The sequence below is a fragment of the Octodon degus genome, unplaced genomic scaffold (genome assembly GCF_000260255.1).
Source record: "Octodon degus isolate 3935 unplaced genomic scaffold, OctDeg1.0 scaffold00199, whole genome shotgun sequence".
In the NCBI taxonomy this organism is placed as follows: Eukaryota; Metazoa; Chordata; class Mammalia; order Rodentia; family Octodontidae; genus Octodon; species Octodon degus.
In genome coordinates this window covers 3,269,732-3,285,167 of record NW_004524775.1, presented here as the reverse complement: position 1 = coordinate 3,285,167, position 15,436 = coordinate 3,269,732, and the positions used below count along the sequence as shown (strand labels likewise).

Below are 15,436 nucleotides of genomic sequence, written 5' to 3'. Positions count from 1 at the left end.
TTACAGTACAAGTTCTCATATGTCCTGAGTCTTAAGTTAGAGATGATTGGTTAAAAGTCTTATGTCAAAACAAAAATATAAGTATGTCACAAAATGTCAAAAAAAAAAATTCAGGAGATTCATGGCATTGGTTTTGGGTGCAGGCAGAACGTAAGAGTTCTGAGGTTAAGAAGATTTCCACCTCGAATTCAGAAGGCCTGGCGGACAGGCAGTGTGTCCCTGGGAGGGCAGTTTGTGAAGCTGTAAGTCAGAAGCCTAAAGTGCAGGGGAGAAACCGAAAGCCAAGAATGTGGGTCATTTAATGAAAGCTGCAAGAAGGGAGCAACACAGGCCTGAGAGAGAAGCCAGGGGAGCTCCCACTAAGGTGCCACACAGGTGGAGCCACATGGAGCTCGCAACCTCATTACGGACTGGATGTCCCACATGGAGCTACAAGACTTAATGTTTGCCCTGATGGATTTTGTGCTTGCTTTGGTCATAATGCTGTGTATCCTACAGTTTTTACCTTTGGAATAGTAATGTTTATCTTATGCCATTGAATATTAAAAGTGTGTTGTTTTTTCTTTTGTACAGGGGCTCACAGCTAAGACTTCTCTTTAGATCTTGGATGAGACTGGGAACTTGGACTTTTTAGCAATGCTGATATTGTTAGGACTTTGGCAACTCAGTGACGGACTAAAGCACTGTCTGCATAAAGGGATGTACATGAGTCTTTGGGGGCCCAGGGGCAGAATGTTGTGGCTTGCGCCAAGTTGTCGCCGCAAAGCCTCATGCAGTCACGGGGTGAACTTCTAGAGGTCGTCATTAGCTCATGACCCAGCACTGGGATTCCGGGTGGGAGTGCTGCTCCTGTCCTGGGGCCGAGAGCCTGGATGCAGTACGAGGGAGGGAGAGAGGCTCGCCTCTGCCACTGCTGCCGCTACCGCTGCGCTCCCTTTTTGCTCTTGCTGTTTTCCACCACCGTGAGCAGCTGCGTCTGTCACGTGCCTCTCGGCCTTGGAGCCTGCTGAGTATGGACTGAAACCTCCACAAACTGTGAGCTAAATAAATCTTTCCTTCCTTAAAAAAAAAAAAATTCAGGTGATTAAAGAGGATGTTGTTTTCTAAGCTGCTAATCTGATGAAGTGGCTCGCATATGTACCAGAGGTTGCCAACAGGACATTTCTTAGGCATCACACCTTATATGCCTTCAGAACCGAGCTGACTAGGTTGGTGATGTCATTTTTTCCCTTTTTCTATTCCAAGTCCAGATGGTTTATTTTAAAGATAATATTTCAGTATTTCAGTTGTAGAAAAACATTAAGTAATTTTCTTTATACAGAGAAAAACATCCAAATTTACCAATTAAGGAGCTGTCTCGGGGACTGCTGGGAGGTGAGTTATTTCACAGTTACGACGCAGTACACTCACAAACAACCCACTTCAACTCCTGAGCATTTGGCTTGGAACACTTGTTTGATGAATATTCAGTTACACACTTGGATACCGCTCTGGCCAGAAGGTCAGACCCCTGCCCCTCATCTCGGAATGCTCCTGAGGACAGCCTGCTCTTCTGTTGACTCCACACACTTCCGAGCCTGGATCTGCTGTCAGCACTGGACGAGGCCAACAGAAGGCGCCGCTTCAGAAAATGAGACCTGCGGCGGCATGCCTTGCACCAAGCGTCTAGTCCTTCCAACTGAGGCTGTTTTTCCTCTCAAGCGGCAAGCTCTCCTGAATGAGTGAACGACAGAGTGGTAGAACTTGAAAGGCAGGGGTAGGTCGCCATCCCAGCACACCTCCTCCCTGCAGTCTTTTCTCTCCTCATCAAATCTGAAACTGTGAACCTACACGGACCTATTCAGACCAAGTCAGTTGCCAATAGGACGTTTCTTTCCTCTTCTATTGATTTTACAGCCAAATAAAAGCAGCCCAGTCCAGCACCCCCAAGGTGCTTGCTCTCTACCTTCATTTTAGACAGGAATCTGTCCAGTAAGTTCACAGCCAGAGAAACTGTCTCTGTAGCAAAACCAAAGAACTGGGTAAGACTCAGAAGGTCTTCTACTTTCAAGTCTTTCAGTCTCGCAGTCATTCTGAGCCATTATCGTGTGCAGACTTGATTAGTCTCAGGCTACAGACCTTGGCTGACACCTCGCCTCCTGTTCCAACAGGGTATTCAGCTGGTGCAGCAGCTTCTGGGAGTCAGTTGCTGTCGGTACTTCTACCATCTTGGCAGAGACTGCGGCTCCTCAGCATGGCCACCCTCCCCGGGCCTGTTCTCATCTCGCCCTATAATATCGGATATGCTAGGAGGCTAGGACACTCGGGGGCAGGAGGAGAAGCCCAGGGAGCGAGAAGTGTCAGCGCAGAGGTCTCTGCAGGGCCAAGCAGCTACACTGCCCTCCTCCCGCTGGGACTAAAGCCTTATTGAAAAGTTTCTGCACATCAAGAGAAATCACTGCCTTAGTTACTTTTCCCTCATTGCTGGGACAAAATACCCAACACCCAAAATTAAGGAAGGAAAGATTTATTTAGCTCACAGTGGAGGCTTCAGTCCACACTCAGCTGGCTCCAAGGCAGAGGGGCACATGGAAAAGGGCAGCAGCTCATGGTGGCCGAAAACAGCAAAGAGCAAAAGGGAGGTGCAGCAGCTGTGGCTTCTCGCAAGCCTCTCTCTCTTCCTTAGACTGCAATGCAGATTATCCACCCCAGGGCAGGAGGACCACTCATACTCATAATCCCCACATTGGATCATGAATTAATTACAAATTCCAGAAGCCACCCCATTGATTACATGAGGCTTTCAGGGGATACCTAAACACAAACCATCCATTCCATTCCTGGCCCCCCAAAAAACTCATGTACATCCCTTTGTGCAAAAGGCATTTTAGTCCACCTCTAAGAGTTTCCAAAGTCCTAATCATTTCAGCATTGCTGAGAAGTCCAATTCCCAAGTCTCCTCCAAGATCTAAGGCAAACTCCTACTGTGAGTCCCTGTACAAATGAAAAGTCAATGACTTTTAACATTCAATGACACAAGAAAGACATTACCATTCCCAAAGGTACAAACAGCAGGATAGCAAGCATTGGGACCAAAGCAAGTCCAAGATTTAGAAGGGCAAACATTAGGTCCTGTAGTTCCATGTGGAACTTCCAAAGCAATCTGTAGCAAACTGTGAGCTCCGTGTGGCTCCCCTCTACGGTGCTGCTGCTGGTTGTAGCTCCCATGGCTTCCTCTGGGGCTGGCTTTGCTCCCTCTCTGCAGCTTTCCTCAGTCAATCCTGGCTTTTCCAAACTTCTGGGGTTTCCACCACACATCAGGCCTCTCACTCTGTGCTTCACACACTGCCCTCTCAGGGGCACACTTCCTGGCCTCCCAGAACTTCTGAAATCTTGGTAAAAGCCTCTTAAGCTCAGAACCCTTGCATTCTGCAAGTGCCTAAAACCAGTGCCATGGGGATGATGCCAAGGTCTGCTGCCAGCTGGAGCCGCAGCCAGGTATTCTTCTCGCTCGGATGGGGGTCAAGTGCCTGAATCATTGAGCACTCTGATTCTGAGGAACAAATTCTCTATGTTACCCTTCTGGAACCTGCTGTGGCCACTGCCACCATTCTAGAACATGACGCTCAGTGGCTCTTTCTCTAAGGCAAAGTTCTGACCTTTGCAATTCTAGGCTGCAAAGGGAGGAGGCCTGCTGCTTCCTCATGCCTCCAGGCCGTGCCTTCAGCTCTCATGTTCCTGCTCAGCAACAGAGACCCTCTTAGTCCAATCTTTGCAGTCCACAGCTTTGTTGGAGCTTCCTTTCTGGCCAAACTCACAACATTTTAAATAATCCTGCTGGGCACTTTGCTCTTGATTCTCCACATAAATCTGACTAAAAGCCCCCAACAATAGCCATGCCACTGCCTCAACATTTGACTGCCTTGAAATTTTTTCTTCCAGGTTAACCAGTCTGCCACATTTAATCTCAGTCTTAGGCAAAGTTTCTAAACATGAGCCAAATGCAGACAAACTTTCTGCCAAGCCATAATACCTGTCATCTGGAGTCCAACAACCAGTGCAGTTCTTCCCAGCAGAAACCTCCCTAACCTGGTCTTTACAGGCAGGATTTCTATCAGCATTCTGGTCTTCTGAGTTCTGAACAAAATCTCCCATACAGAACAGCTGAAGGCACTCCAGCTCTTCCCTTGTAGGCTACATCTCCAAACCCTTCCTTTCTCTTCCTATAAGCCATTCCCAAAGCCTCTTAATCCACATGGCCAGGTTTAGTCACAGCAATGACCCCACTTCTCTGGTACCAAATTCTGTCTTAGTTACTTTTCTCTTGTTTCTGGGACAAATTACCAGAAATTATGGAAGGAAAGATTTATTTAGCTCACAGTTAGTGGCGGTTTCAGTCCACACTAAGCTGGCTAAGAAGAAGAGTGGCACACAGCAGAAGGTAGCTATTCATGGGGGCAGAAAATGGCAAAGAGCAAAAGGAAGCAGCAGCAACTGCTGCTTCTAGCAAGCCACTCTCCTCTCCTTAGATTATCCACCCCAGGGCAGATTAACCACCCCAGGGCAGGGGTACCATTCACACCCATAATCCCCATATTGGATCATGAATTAATTATAAACTCTGGAAGCCACCCCATTGACTACATGAGTCTCTGGGGCAACACCTAGCTACAAAACATAACATTCACCAATAAAGTAAAAAGAAAACCCATGAATTGGGAAAAAAATTTAGCCAACTGTCCCTCAGACAAAGGACTTCTACCTCGAACATATACAGAATTTTTAAAAATCAGGACCCCAAACTTCAAAGACCCAATCCAAAAATGGGCATCAGAGATGAATACATACTTCTGAGAAGAAGAAATACAAATGGCAAGTAAATATATGAAAAACTGTTTAACATAATTGGTCATTCAAGAAATGCAAATTAAAACCACACTGAGATTCCTTCCACCTTACCCCAGAAAGAATGGTTGTTATCTAGAAATCAACTAATAACAAATACTGGAGAGACTGTGGGGATAAAAGAAACCCTTCTCCACTGTTGGTAGGAGTGTAGACTGGTACAAATCAGTGTGGAGATTTTTCAAAAACCCAGAATTAGAGGTCCCATTCAAGCCAGCTATTTTCCTCCTGAGTATTTTTCAAGAAGAACTGAAAACATCATACTACAGCTATATATGTGCACCCATGTTTACAGCAGCGCAATTTGTCATAGCTAAATCTTGGAAACAACTCAAATACCCATCAACTGAGGAACAGATTAAAAAAAAGATGTGGTATTTTTATACAATGGAGCATTACTCAGCTATAAAGAAAAATAAACTCTAGGCTTTTATAGGTAAATGCATGCGACTAGCAGCTACACTCATAAGTGAAATAAACTAGGCCCACATGTGAAGCATTGTATTGTCTTCCTAGTGTAAGAACCTGAAACAGTAAAGAAAATCTGAAAGATACAACAGATATTGTGAAAGAGAAAGAACCTGCTGAAAAGCAAAGGACAACTGAGATGAGGGAAAAAAGAAAATAGAAGAAGGAAGGAAGGATAGAAATATATTCAAGATAACTAAGACAACTGTACTACTAATTTCTATTGGCTTATTGAAGGGAACAGTTAATGCTTAACTTTTTTGACTAATTTTACACGTTTATATCTGGTAATCTGAACAACTGCTTTATAGACAACATGCAACAGGACAATTGTTGAATTCCTATCATCTTGTTTTCTGAAATTGTGTATTTCTAATTTTTTAATTATTTTTTGTCCTTAAAATTAAAAACTAAAATTATTGATATTAGGGCTGGGGATAATAGCTCAGCAGCACTGCACCTTCCTGGTAAGCTCAAGGTCCTGAGTTCAATTCATAGTACAAAAAAAATAATTGCGGGCTGGGGAGATAGTTCAGCAGCGTACCAGGCTGGGCCCCAAAACTGGGCGTGGTGGCGCACACCTGGCATCCCAGCACTGGGGAGGCTGAGACAGGAGGATCGCTACAATTCTGAATTGTGCAGCAAGACACTGTATCAAAGAAATAAATATAATTTTAAAAATCACTGATTCTGATCAATTCTATGTTTTCTCTTGCTTTCTAATGAATTAATTTTATCTATTTTTGTTCTTTTTTCAATATTACCTTTATTTCAATATTTTATCTGAAAACCACTTAAGCATGCAGTTAGAATATAAGAAATAGCTGTATAGCTGTAACAGGGAGACTGAAACTGATGTTGCAAAATTCTGATTTTATTTTCTCCTTTGGCGGAAGGCTGCTGGCCCAGCTCCTCATGCACACAGCACAACCCACCACCTGCTCCTACCCTCAGCTGGATGAATGGACAGAGCAACGGCACACTCTAGCGAGCAAGAAAGGAACGCAGATGCCGGCCGGGAGGTCAAGGCCTGGGTTAGCTCCTGCAAGGGGGGAAAGAGCCACTAGGGACTGGGGCCAAGGGTGGGGACTTTGTGTGCACTGTCTCCCTGAATTCCTTCCTGCTCTTCTTGCAATGAAAACCCTTGCACAGCTGGGCATGAGACTGATATTCAGAGGCAAAGACTTCCCTGTCTCCTTTGGAGCTGGCTTTGAGCAAACCTTTCTTTTTTTTTTTTTTTTTTCCCAAAATTTTATTGATACACAGCAATGAGACAGTTTCAAATCAAATCAGAAGTACAGTTTCAACAAATAACACACTGCATATATTCTTCTTAGTGGTTAATTGCTGTACAAGATGCGGACTTGAGATCCTATTTACAAACACCATTAGAACAAATCATTCTATTCATTAAGAGAATGCAACTATATATCTATCCTAACCACTTTGATACAAAATGGACATTCATCTGTATACCCTATTTTTTCCAAGTTCCATTATTGAATATTATAGGTGTGTAAACTCAGCAAAATATTCTAAAAGAGTCCAGTAGACCATAATAGCCTTGGGTCTTCTGTTTAACTGGCAATGGCAGAAATTATTGACCTGAGTCCCCCACAGCTCAACATAACAGCATGGCTTTACTTCCTATATTTCGTCTTCATACTTTTCTACTGGATGGATAAGACCAAGGTAAAGCAGGACCTGTGCAACAAGAGTTGTAGCTTTTTGGTCTGAGAAGGTCAGTGAAATGCCCTCAGGATTTATCCTGAGATCCTGTACCTCAGATTGTAGAACCTTTGTCAGTGCAGCCATGTGGATGAGTCACGGCCATTGCTTGGCCAATGTTTGAGCAAACCTTTCTTCCCACCCAAATTGTCTCCTATGTTGGGGAGAGGCAACGTGGCCCTCAGCCCCCAGCATCCCAGCCAGTGCCCAGTGTGTTCCCACGTTTGTTTCCTTTTAAGAAGGAAATGCCACATTTGCTGGAGTGGCTGTAGCCCGCTGCGCTCCAGCTGGGTCCCACTGGAGCACTCCCCACCAGGCGCACTGTTGTATTTTTACACACATTGGCGACTTCCCGGGCTGTGCTCAGTGCTCCTGACGTGGTCTTGGGACCGAGCCACGCTCCTGCACACACATCATCATGCATGAGCCCAGGGACCTGGGAGAGCCAGGGCCTCTAGCTCACGCCCCTCCCCGCTGGGCAGCAGCCAACGGGAGCTCGGCAGGTGACCAGGGCGGCAAATCGGCTGCATGACGGGGTGCGACTGCCAGGCCCAGAGGCTGGGGACACAGGCCACAGGCAGGAACCCAGCTCCCAAGCCCTGCCCCGGGGCCTACCAGCGCGTGCTGTCGTCAGTTCCTCTGGAGCAGAACCAAGCAGGTGTGTGACAGGCCTCTGGTTTGATGTTAGCCTGAAGAATGAGGGGTCCCAAGGACCTCTGCCTTCACCCTGGGGACCATGGTGGCCTCCCTCAGTGGCCCCTTCTCACTCTGAAGAGCGCGCTTCTTGTCCTACCCTTAACAACGATAAAACCCTGCCTAGGTTTCTCTGAAATGAGCCCAAACTGGAGAACAGAGGCGGCGGCCCTGATCAGCCTCTCCTTGCTCCAGCTGCCGCACAGAGCGGGCCAGAGCACAGCCCGGTGCAGGGCATGGTCAGCGGCTACGAGTCTCCGCCGAGGTTCCTTCCCTGGCTCCGTCTTAGTTTTGAGGGAATGTGGTACCATTTCTGCGTGTCTTGTCGATGTTTTTGCTCAGGACACCAAGAACCTGCAAAGGGTTTACAGAACTCCAGAATCTGGAAACAACCGGACCATCTAAGCACGGTTCATTATTTCTTCACCAGTCAATGGAATTTTGTTATTTAAAATTTATAGAGCCAAGGATATAGCTCAGCAGCACGACACCTGTCTGGCAAGCATGAGGCTTTGAGTTCGATTCCCAGTACCAAAAAACCAGTTTATGATTATGAAAATGCGCCACAGGCATTCTTATAGAGACCCCCTGACGCCTGGTGTTTCCTAGGACACGTGAACAGGCCTGTAGGCCGAGTCCTCTCCTAAGCGTGCCAGTTTCTAACTGCTGGACACAGCCACTTCCCTCCACAGTGGCCGCTCCAGCGTGGCGGGCCTGGACACGCCTCCTCCCATCCCGTGTCCCACAGGAGCTCGCAGGATCTGGCGCCACGGCCTTGCGTCCTGGCCACTCGGTGGGTGGGGTGGGTGCGCCGCCTCTGTGCTTCTCAGTGATGCAGAACATCGTCCCATAATGTTACTGGACGTACAGTTTTCTCCCTCCTGAAGTGGACTTACTGGGCTGAGCGTTTGTTGTTTGAAATTTATTCTAAATGTGCTTGCAATCTCCCCCCACATTCTGCCTTATCTATTACTTCTGTTCATAGAATCTTTTGCTCAGATGTTTTCAACTGTAATGTAGTAAGGCCTGTTACTCTTTTTCCACATAATTAATGATTTTTATGACTTCTGAAATTATTTCCTGCCCTGATATTATAAATACTTCATCCTACACATATATTCGAGAACTCTGAAATTGTCTTTCACTCTGAGTCTCTAATCCATCTGAATTGATTTACCTAAAGGAATTTGGACTCATTTCTCCCCGTACGGACCAGCGATGCCCTCACCCCCGCACACCGACGTGTGGCTCTCCTGGAGCCTGTAAAGCTCTGCGCCCCTCTACATGGAAGCCCACCCCTCAGCCCCGTTCCCTGAGGATCTGCTTACCATCCGTCTCGGTGCCAGGTGCCAGTACCACGGGGCCTTCAGCTGTGTTCAGTGGCTTTACCATCTGGTCTGCTACGCTCAGCCGTGTTCCCGCCATGCAATTTTGACTGAGCATAAGCTAGCTTCTCACTGCTCACACATGTAGTGATTATCATCTTACACCCATGAGGGGTTCTATTTGAACAGTAATTGCAGCTACACGGAATTTATAATTTAATTTTTAGTGAAGATCACTCTCTTTTTTTTTTTTTTGAAGATCACTCTCATGATACAGAGTCTCACATTTATGAGTAAGTCCTTCCGCTCTTACTGACGTCTATTTACGATTTTCTTCATGAAAGAGCACATTTTTCTGTGTAGTCATTCCTAGGTCTGTGTTTCACAGCACTGATATTGTCAGTGACTTTCTAAACATTTTATAACTGGTTATTGTTGGTAAGAGCAGCACAGCTTTTTGTATTATTTATTTATTTTTAGTGATTGATTGATTTTGAGACAGGGTCTCACTACGCAGTTTGGGCTGGCCTTGTGCTCACCTTCACAGCTCCCTGGCTGGCCTCGAGCTCACAGAGACCCTCCTGGCTCAACCTCCCAAGGGCTGGGATTACAGGCATGCGCCACCACACCTGGCTCCAGGGCTGCACAGTAGGCGCCCACATCCGGGCCAAGATCATATGGCACGTGGGGCCAGGATCAAACTCCGGTCCTTACGCTTGCCAGGTAGGTGGCCATGGTTCTGAGCTACCTCTCTGCCCCTATTTATTTATTTATTTTATTTGGTACAGGATCTCACTGTGCAGCTCAGACTCATAGCGATCCTCCTGTCTCAGCCTCCCCAGCACTGCGATTACAGGCAGGCACCACCACACCCAGTTTCAGTGGCCAGCGTGGCACAGGGCCAGCACTTCATGCATTATCCGGGATGGAACCTGGGTCCTTGCGCTTGCCAGGTAGGCAGTTAGACCACTGAGCTATCTCCCCATTGTCCCATACATTTTTACATATGGAAAAAAAAGAGATGGGCGGCAGTTTGAGCTGACTGTCCCAGGCGGAATCCTTTTGCTCGTGCCCCAGTGCCCACCACTCAGCCCTGCACCCTTGCTGCCAAGGCCTCTGCGGTGTCGTGTTAGGCTGGAGCTCCATTTAGCAGGAACTAAACAAACAATGTCAGTGCAGGTCAAAGCCTCTGGGACCTTCCTCTTGCAGCACGCCCTCCCTGCAGGCAAGCTGTGGTGGCAGCAGCCTCCCTCGGCCCATTTCTCTCACACCCTGCAGCGTAGGCCCCAGCGCTTACCCTCCAGCTCTTTGAGGCATCAGCTCAGGTGGGAGGCCCACGGCAGGAGGCAGACCTTCCCTGCATACAAAGGCTGTCTCACGCCAGGGCCTGTGGCCTCCAGTCCCCAGGGATGGGTGCTCCAGGCTGCCTTGCTCAGGCCTTGAGCCCTGACCATGAGCTCCTCCGCCACTCCACGGGGACCTGGACTCTCCCCTGTGCCATGAGGGGGGAGCGTTCGCCCATCGATTGCTGGCCTGATTCCATCTGCCTCACATCTATGCCCTTAGAACACCATGACTTGTTTTCCAGCCTTGCCAGAGTTTTGTGCCTATTTTTTATTTCTTTAGTTATTTCTCTGTGTTAAAAGAGGAGAAAGGAATGAGCAATCAATCACCATCTTGAAATGAGCGGAATTTCCGTCATCTCTCTGCTCTCTTGCCTATTAACTAGTCAGGTCTTCATATTTTATTCATAGGGATCATGGTTTATAGGGTTCTGCTGAGCAAATCCAGCAGATGCTATTTAAAATTTACTTCTGTTTTGTACAATAAATCACTTGTTATGTTTCCCTTGACTCCTAATTCTAGTTTCTCCTTTAATATTACAAAGAAAAGCAAAACAAGCAACTAAGTGTCCACCACAACCGTGCCGTGACAGACAAGGAAAGTGCTCCGGTCTTTCTCTGGGAGTCCACCTTCCCGTCACTGGGACACAGCACCCGACACCCGCAAATTGAAGGAAGGGGAGTGACTTTGGTTCACGGGTCGGCAGATTCCGTTCATGACTGACTGGCTCTGAAGGCAGGAGCATGACGCAGGAGGGTGCAGTGGGGCAAAGAGGCCTAGTCCCTGGAGGCCAGCGGGCACCGCAGGAGAACAGTGCTGGAGAGAAGGGCCCAGGGACGGGGCGGTGCCACAGGGTCCCAACGTGAGCCCTGCCTTGCCAGCCAGGGCGACCCGTGTGGATCCCCAGTCACCATCCAGCCCTGGTCAGCCTGACAACCAGACACATCGAGTGAAGACGACAGCGCCTCACGATTCCACCTCACACGACCTAACTGTGCGCCCACGGGTAGAGACGCATTAATCCCCCAGCGAAGTCTCAACCATTGCAGTCTTGTTCAAAAGTCCAAGTCAGAATCTCAGTGTACATTCTTGCTGCACCCCTTCCCTAAGAATATGAACAGCCTATGTGATCCCAGGGCACACTGCACAGGGAAGGTGTGGGACACTTGCCACGTGCCTTTTTTGTTTTTAATGTATTTAGTGTAGGGTCTACAGAGTCTCACTGCAGACTGGACTCACAGTGATCTTCCGGCTTTCAGCCTCCCAAGTGCTGGAATTACGGACACATGCCACAGTGCCCCATCCCAACTGCTGTCTCAGTGGCCTGCATGCTGGGGATCGAACCCTGGTCCCTACGTCTGCCTAAGCATGTGTTTTAATCTGCTGAGCTAGCTGGCCGGCTTTTATTTGCCACATTCCAGAGGGAAGGAATAGGCAGATAGAAAATAGGAGCAAGGCAAAGCTGAACCTAGCAGCACAGACGGTAGGTCCTGCCCATCCATGGTCAGCACCTGGAGCACACAGTGGAGAGAGGTGAGCTCACGGGCATGGGTGGCCGTCCCCCTGTGGCCTTGCTGGCTGCAGCCTACATGGCCTCTCCCTTGGGCTGGCTTCACTTGCAGTCTGTAGCTTTCCTCAGCAGACATTCCACATTCCTGGCATCTCCAACTTCTTCGGGTTCACACCTGTAGCTCCCTTCCTACAGCTTCAAATAACGTCCTTCCAGGGCTCCTTACCTGCCCTCCCAGGCCTTCCTTTGGAATCTGAGGAGGCCTCCCTGACCCTACAACTCTTGCACTCTGCACGTCAGTAAATCAGCATCATGTGGACAACAGCAAGGTTTGCTGTAAGCAGAAATAGTAGCCAGGACCTCTGGGACCATGGCTGAAGTGCACCAGGTACCTGGATGGCTGAGCAGAGAGAAATGAATCCTGGTGAACCAATTCTCTAGGAGGCCATTCTCGAGCGGTGGTCCCAGGGACTCACTTCTCAAATCGAAGGTTGATACTTTTGAGCCATGAAGCCTGCAATGGATGAGGTAATGCTGCTTTCTGAGTTGCCCTTATTATGTCTTTTTATTCTCCCTGTATAAAGTACTTGGCTTATTTTTAATGGCATTAATCTCTTCTGCAACTATATTTCCTTTGGGCCTGACTTTACATATGGTTCTTTTTCTCAATTTTTCCGCTCTATCTTTTCCCCTCCAATTTTCACTATCAATCTGGCTAAAAGCAGCCAGGAGTATCCATACCAGTCTGAATATTGGGCTGCCTTAAAACTTCCTCTGTCAGATCAATTAGTCCACCATTCTTAATCGCAGTCTAGCACAAAGCCCCATGACATGGACAAATGAAGACAAAGTTTTTTGCCAGAGTGTAACACTTATGGCCTCTGGTCTAATTGCCAGTAGAGTCGTTTTTTTCTCACTGAACCTCCAGAGTCTGTTTTTTACTGTCCACATTCCTGTCAGCATTCTGGTCTTCTAAGCTCTGATCAGAGCCATTCATCAGGCTCTGCTCGCAGCATTCTGAAGTTCCTCTAGTTGGCCTCTCTAAAGCTTTTCCAAACTCCTTCTGCAAAGTAGTTCCAAAGGTGTCTAAACCAAATGGCCAGGTGTAGTCATAACAATGAACCGCATCACTCGCACCAATTTTCTATCTCATCCTTGGAACACAGTACCTCACATCACCACTTGAGAAACAACAGGGTTTTTTGGCTCACAATCTCAGGTGAATCAGTCCAAGGCTGGCTGGGACTAAGGCAGAAATATGGCAGGAAGGTATGGCAGCGCAAGGATGGCTTGATCACGGTGGCTGGAAAGAGAGTTGGGGATCAGTGCCAAAGAGGAGGGGTGAGGGACAGATGTGGAACCCAAGTCCTAACTCCATGATCCATGCAGAAGCGTGCTCTGCTAACTCCCTGGTGTTTCATAACCTAGTCAGGAGGACACAACATGGTGAAGTCACCCTTTCCTACAGCAGACTGAATGTCCTTTACAGGCACCCACCTTGTCGGGTAGTAGGGGACACATGAACCACCCTATGCTTCACTATTCACAAGTCTCTCTGCAGGTTGAATATTTAGTCACCACTTTTCTACTTCCCACCAGGAACATCTCAGGAGTGTTCCTCACAGGAGTCTATGGGGTTTTTTTTTGTGTGTTGTTTTGCTTTTTGGCGGAACCGGGGATTGAACTCAGGCCTTTGTGCTTGTCGGGCAAGCACTTATTCTGCTGAGCTTTCTCCCCAGCCCTCACAGGAGTCTATGGGATTTGAGTTTTTCTCTTTTTCTACCTCTAGTGAACCACTGGCTGTTTGAAGTAATTATGTCCTCACAGCAGTGGCAACAAGAACCTTCAGAGCCACACAGTGCTCTGTCCCCCAGGAGGGTGACTGTCAGAGTGAGCTCGAGTGCCCGCTCACCGTGCACATGTGGTAGGAACCAACCCAGGACCTCAGGGGCTGGCCCCGGCAACCTCAGGCATGTTTACCTCACTTCCTCCACGCTATTCCTTCTGAGACAGCCCCAGGCGGGGCTTCTCCCTGGTTTCCACAGCGCTCCTCCCCCGTGTTGTGTCTTGTGTGCAGCAGACCGTCTGTGCGATCCTGAAGCTGGGCCAAACCTGGGAAGCCAGACCTTCACCTGATGTCTCTGCTGTCTCGTTTCCTCCTCCCCCCATGGGTCCCCAGGCAGGAGAGATAGCCCAGCCTGTCCCTCGGCCTTTCCACAGTGCTCGACATGTGGCCTTGGCCTGCTGTTTCTGAGTCACACTGAGGTAAATACACAATCCAAGGGCAAGTAAATGTGAACACCATCTGATGGCACTGACATGTGAGTGTGTGACAGTGGCTTCTCCCCTGCAACAGGCAGAGCCATTATCTGTGACTGACATATGGTACATGTAGGACACAAGTCACACAAAGTAAACCCTGACAGCTCCTCGGGGGATGGGAAAGTCAGGGGACCCTAAGGACAGGTTACTCACTGGAGAGCTTTGGAAGTTCAGCTCTACGTTGTATTCTCCAGTGAGAGCTGGCCGTTACAGTGATATGTGGTGGTGGCAGGGGGGAGAGGAGTCCACCTTTCCACAGGATGGAAGAAATCATGACCTTGCTATTCTGGTGGAATTAAGACTCGTTAGAACAACCATTGTCCCTTGGAATTCTGCCTTTCAAAAACAGTACCATTGTGAGTAAAATATTCTCAGGTGGTACCCAGTGGCCAGAGCTCAGTGAGCTGCTCTTGCCCCTCACACTCTTGTCGCAGCTTGCTTTGGGCAGACTAGGGAAAAGGCTGAGTACACAACAACACAAAAGCTACATCGTGTATAATGAGAAGGTCCATTTTACATTTGTCTCAAACAATGAGCTCCCTGGAGGCCAGAACATTCCACAAGGAGCGGGCTGGGACACAGGGCTGCACTGAGGGGAAAGAGCAGAGGATCCCCGCTGGCGCTCAGAGGTATTTGGAGGACTTCACCCCACATTCTTGCTCAATAATAATGGCTAATTTTCCAGACATTCCTGCAAATCAACTGATTTACTTCTAGAATGACACGGAATTCTGGAGTCAACAGGGCTGTGCAAGGTAAGAAAGCATTTCTGTTCCCTGATCCGTGGCACTACAATCGCTCCTTCCCAGGCTTCAGCATGAGGATTTCTCTCAGTGCCTCTGGTGGGGTGGGTGCTGTCTCTCCACTGCTCAGAACAGGCACTGTAGTTCCTGTTTCTTAAACACCCAGAACTTCCCAAATGGCAAAACACATGCACACACTCACGCACTTCTGTTAGGAAGAATTTTCCAGAACTTCAAAATGGGCAAAAGGGTGGGAGCGGGTCTTCCAGTGTCTTGCTGGGAGCTGTGCCCAGGGCCTGTGTTGCATTGAGTCCTGAGCTCCCTTGTTGGACCTGTTCCTGCCCCTGCCCCTCCTACTCCTGCCCTCCTGCCCCTCCTCTTCCTGCCCCTGCCCCTCCTGCTCCTGCTCCTGCCCCTGC

General features: G+C 48.3%; 1 protein-coding gene and 1 pseudogene across 1 annotated transcript in view; both read right to left on the bottom strand.

The window, feature by feature from the left end:
- Positions 1 to 15,436, bottom strand: part of LOC111813559 (cortexin-2-like) — a 50,159-nt gene that overhangs the window by 21,016 nt on the left and 13,707 nt on the right. The window lies entirely within an intron of this gene.
- On the bottom strand, positions 1,228 to 2,246 carry LOC101567578 (annotated as a pseudogene).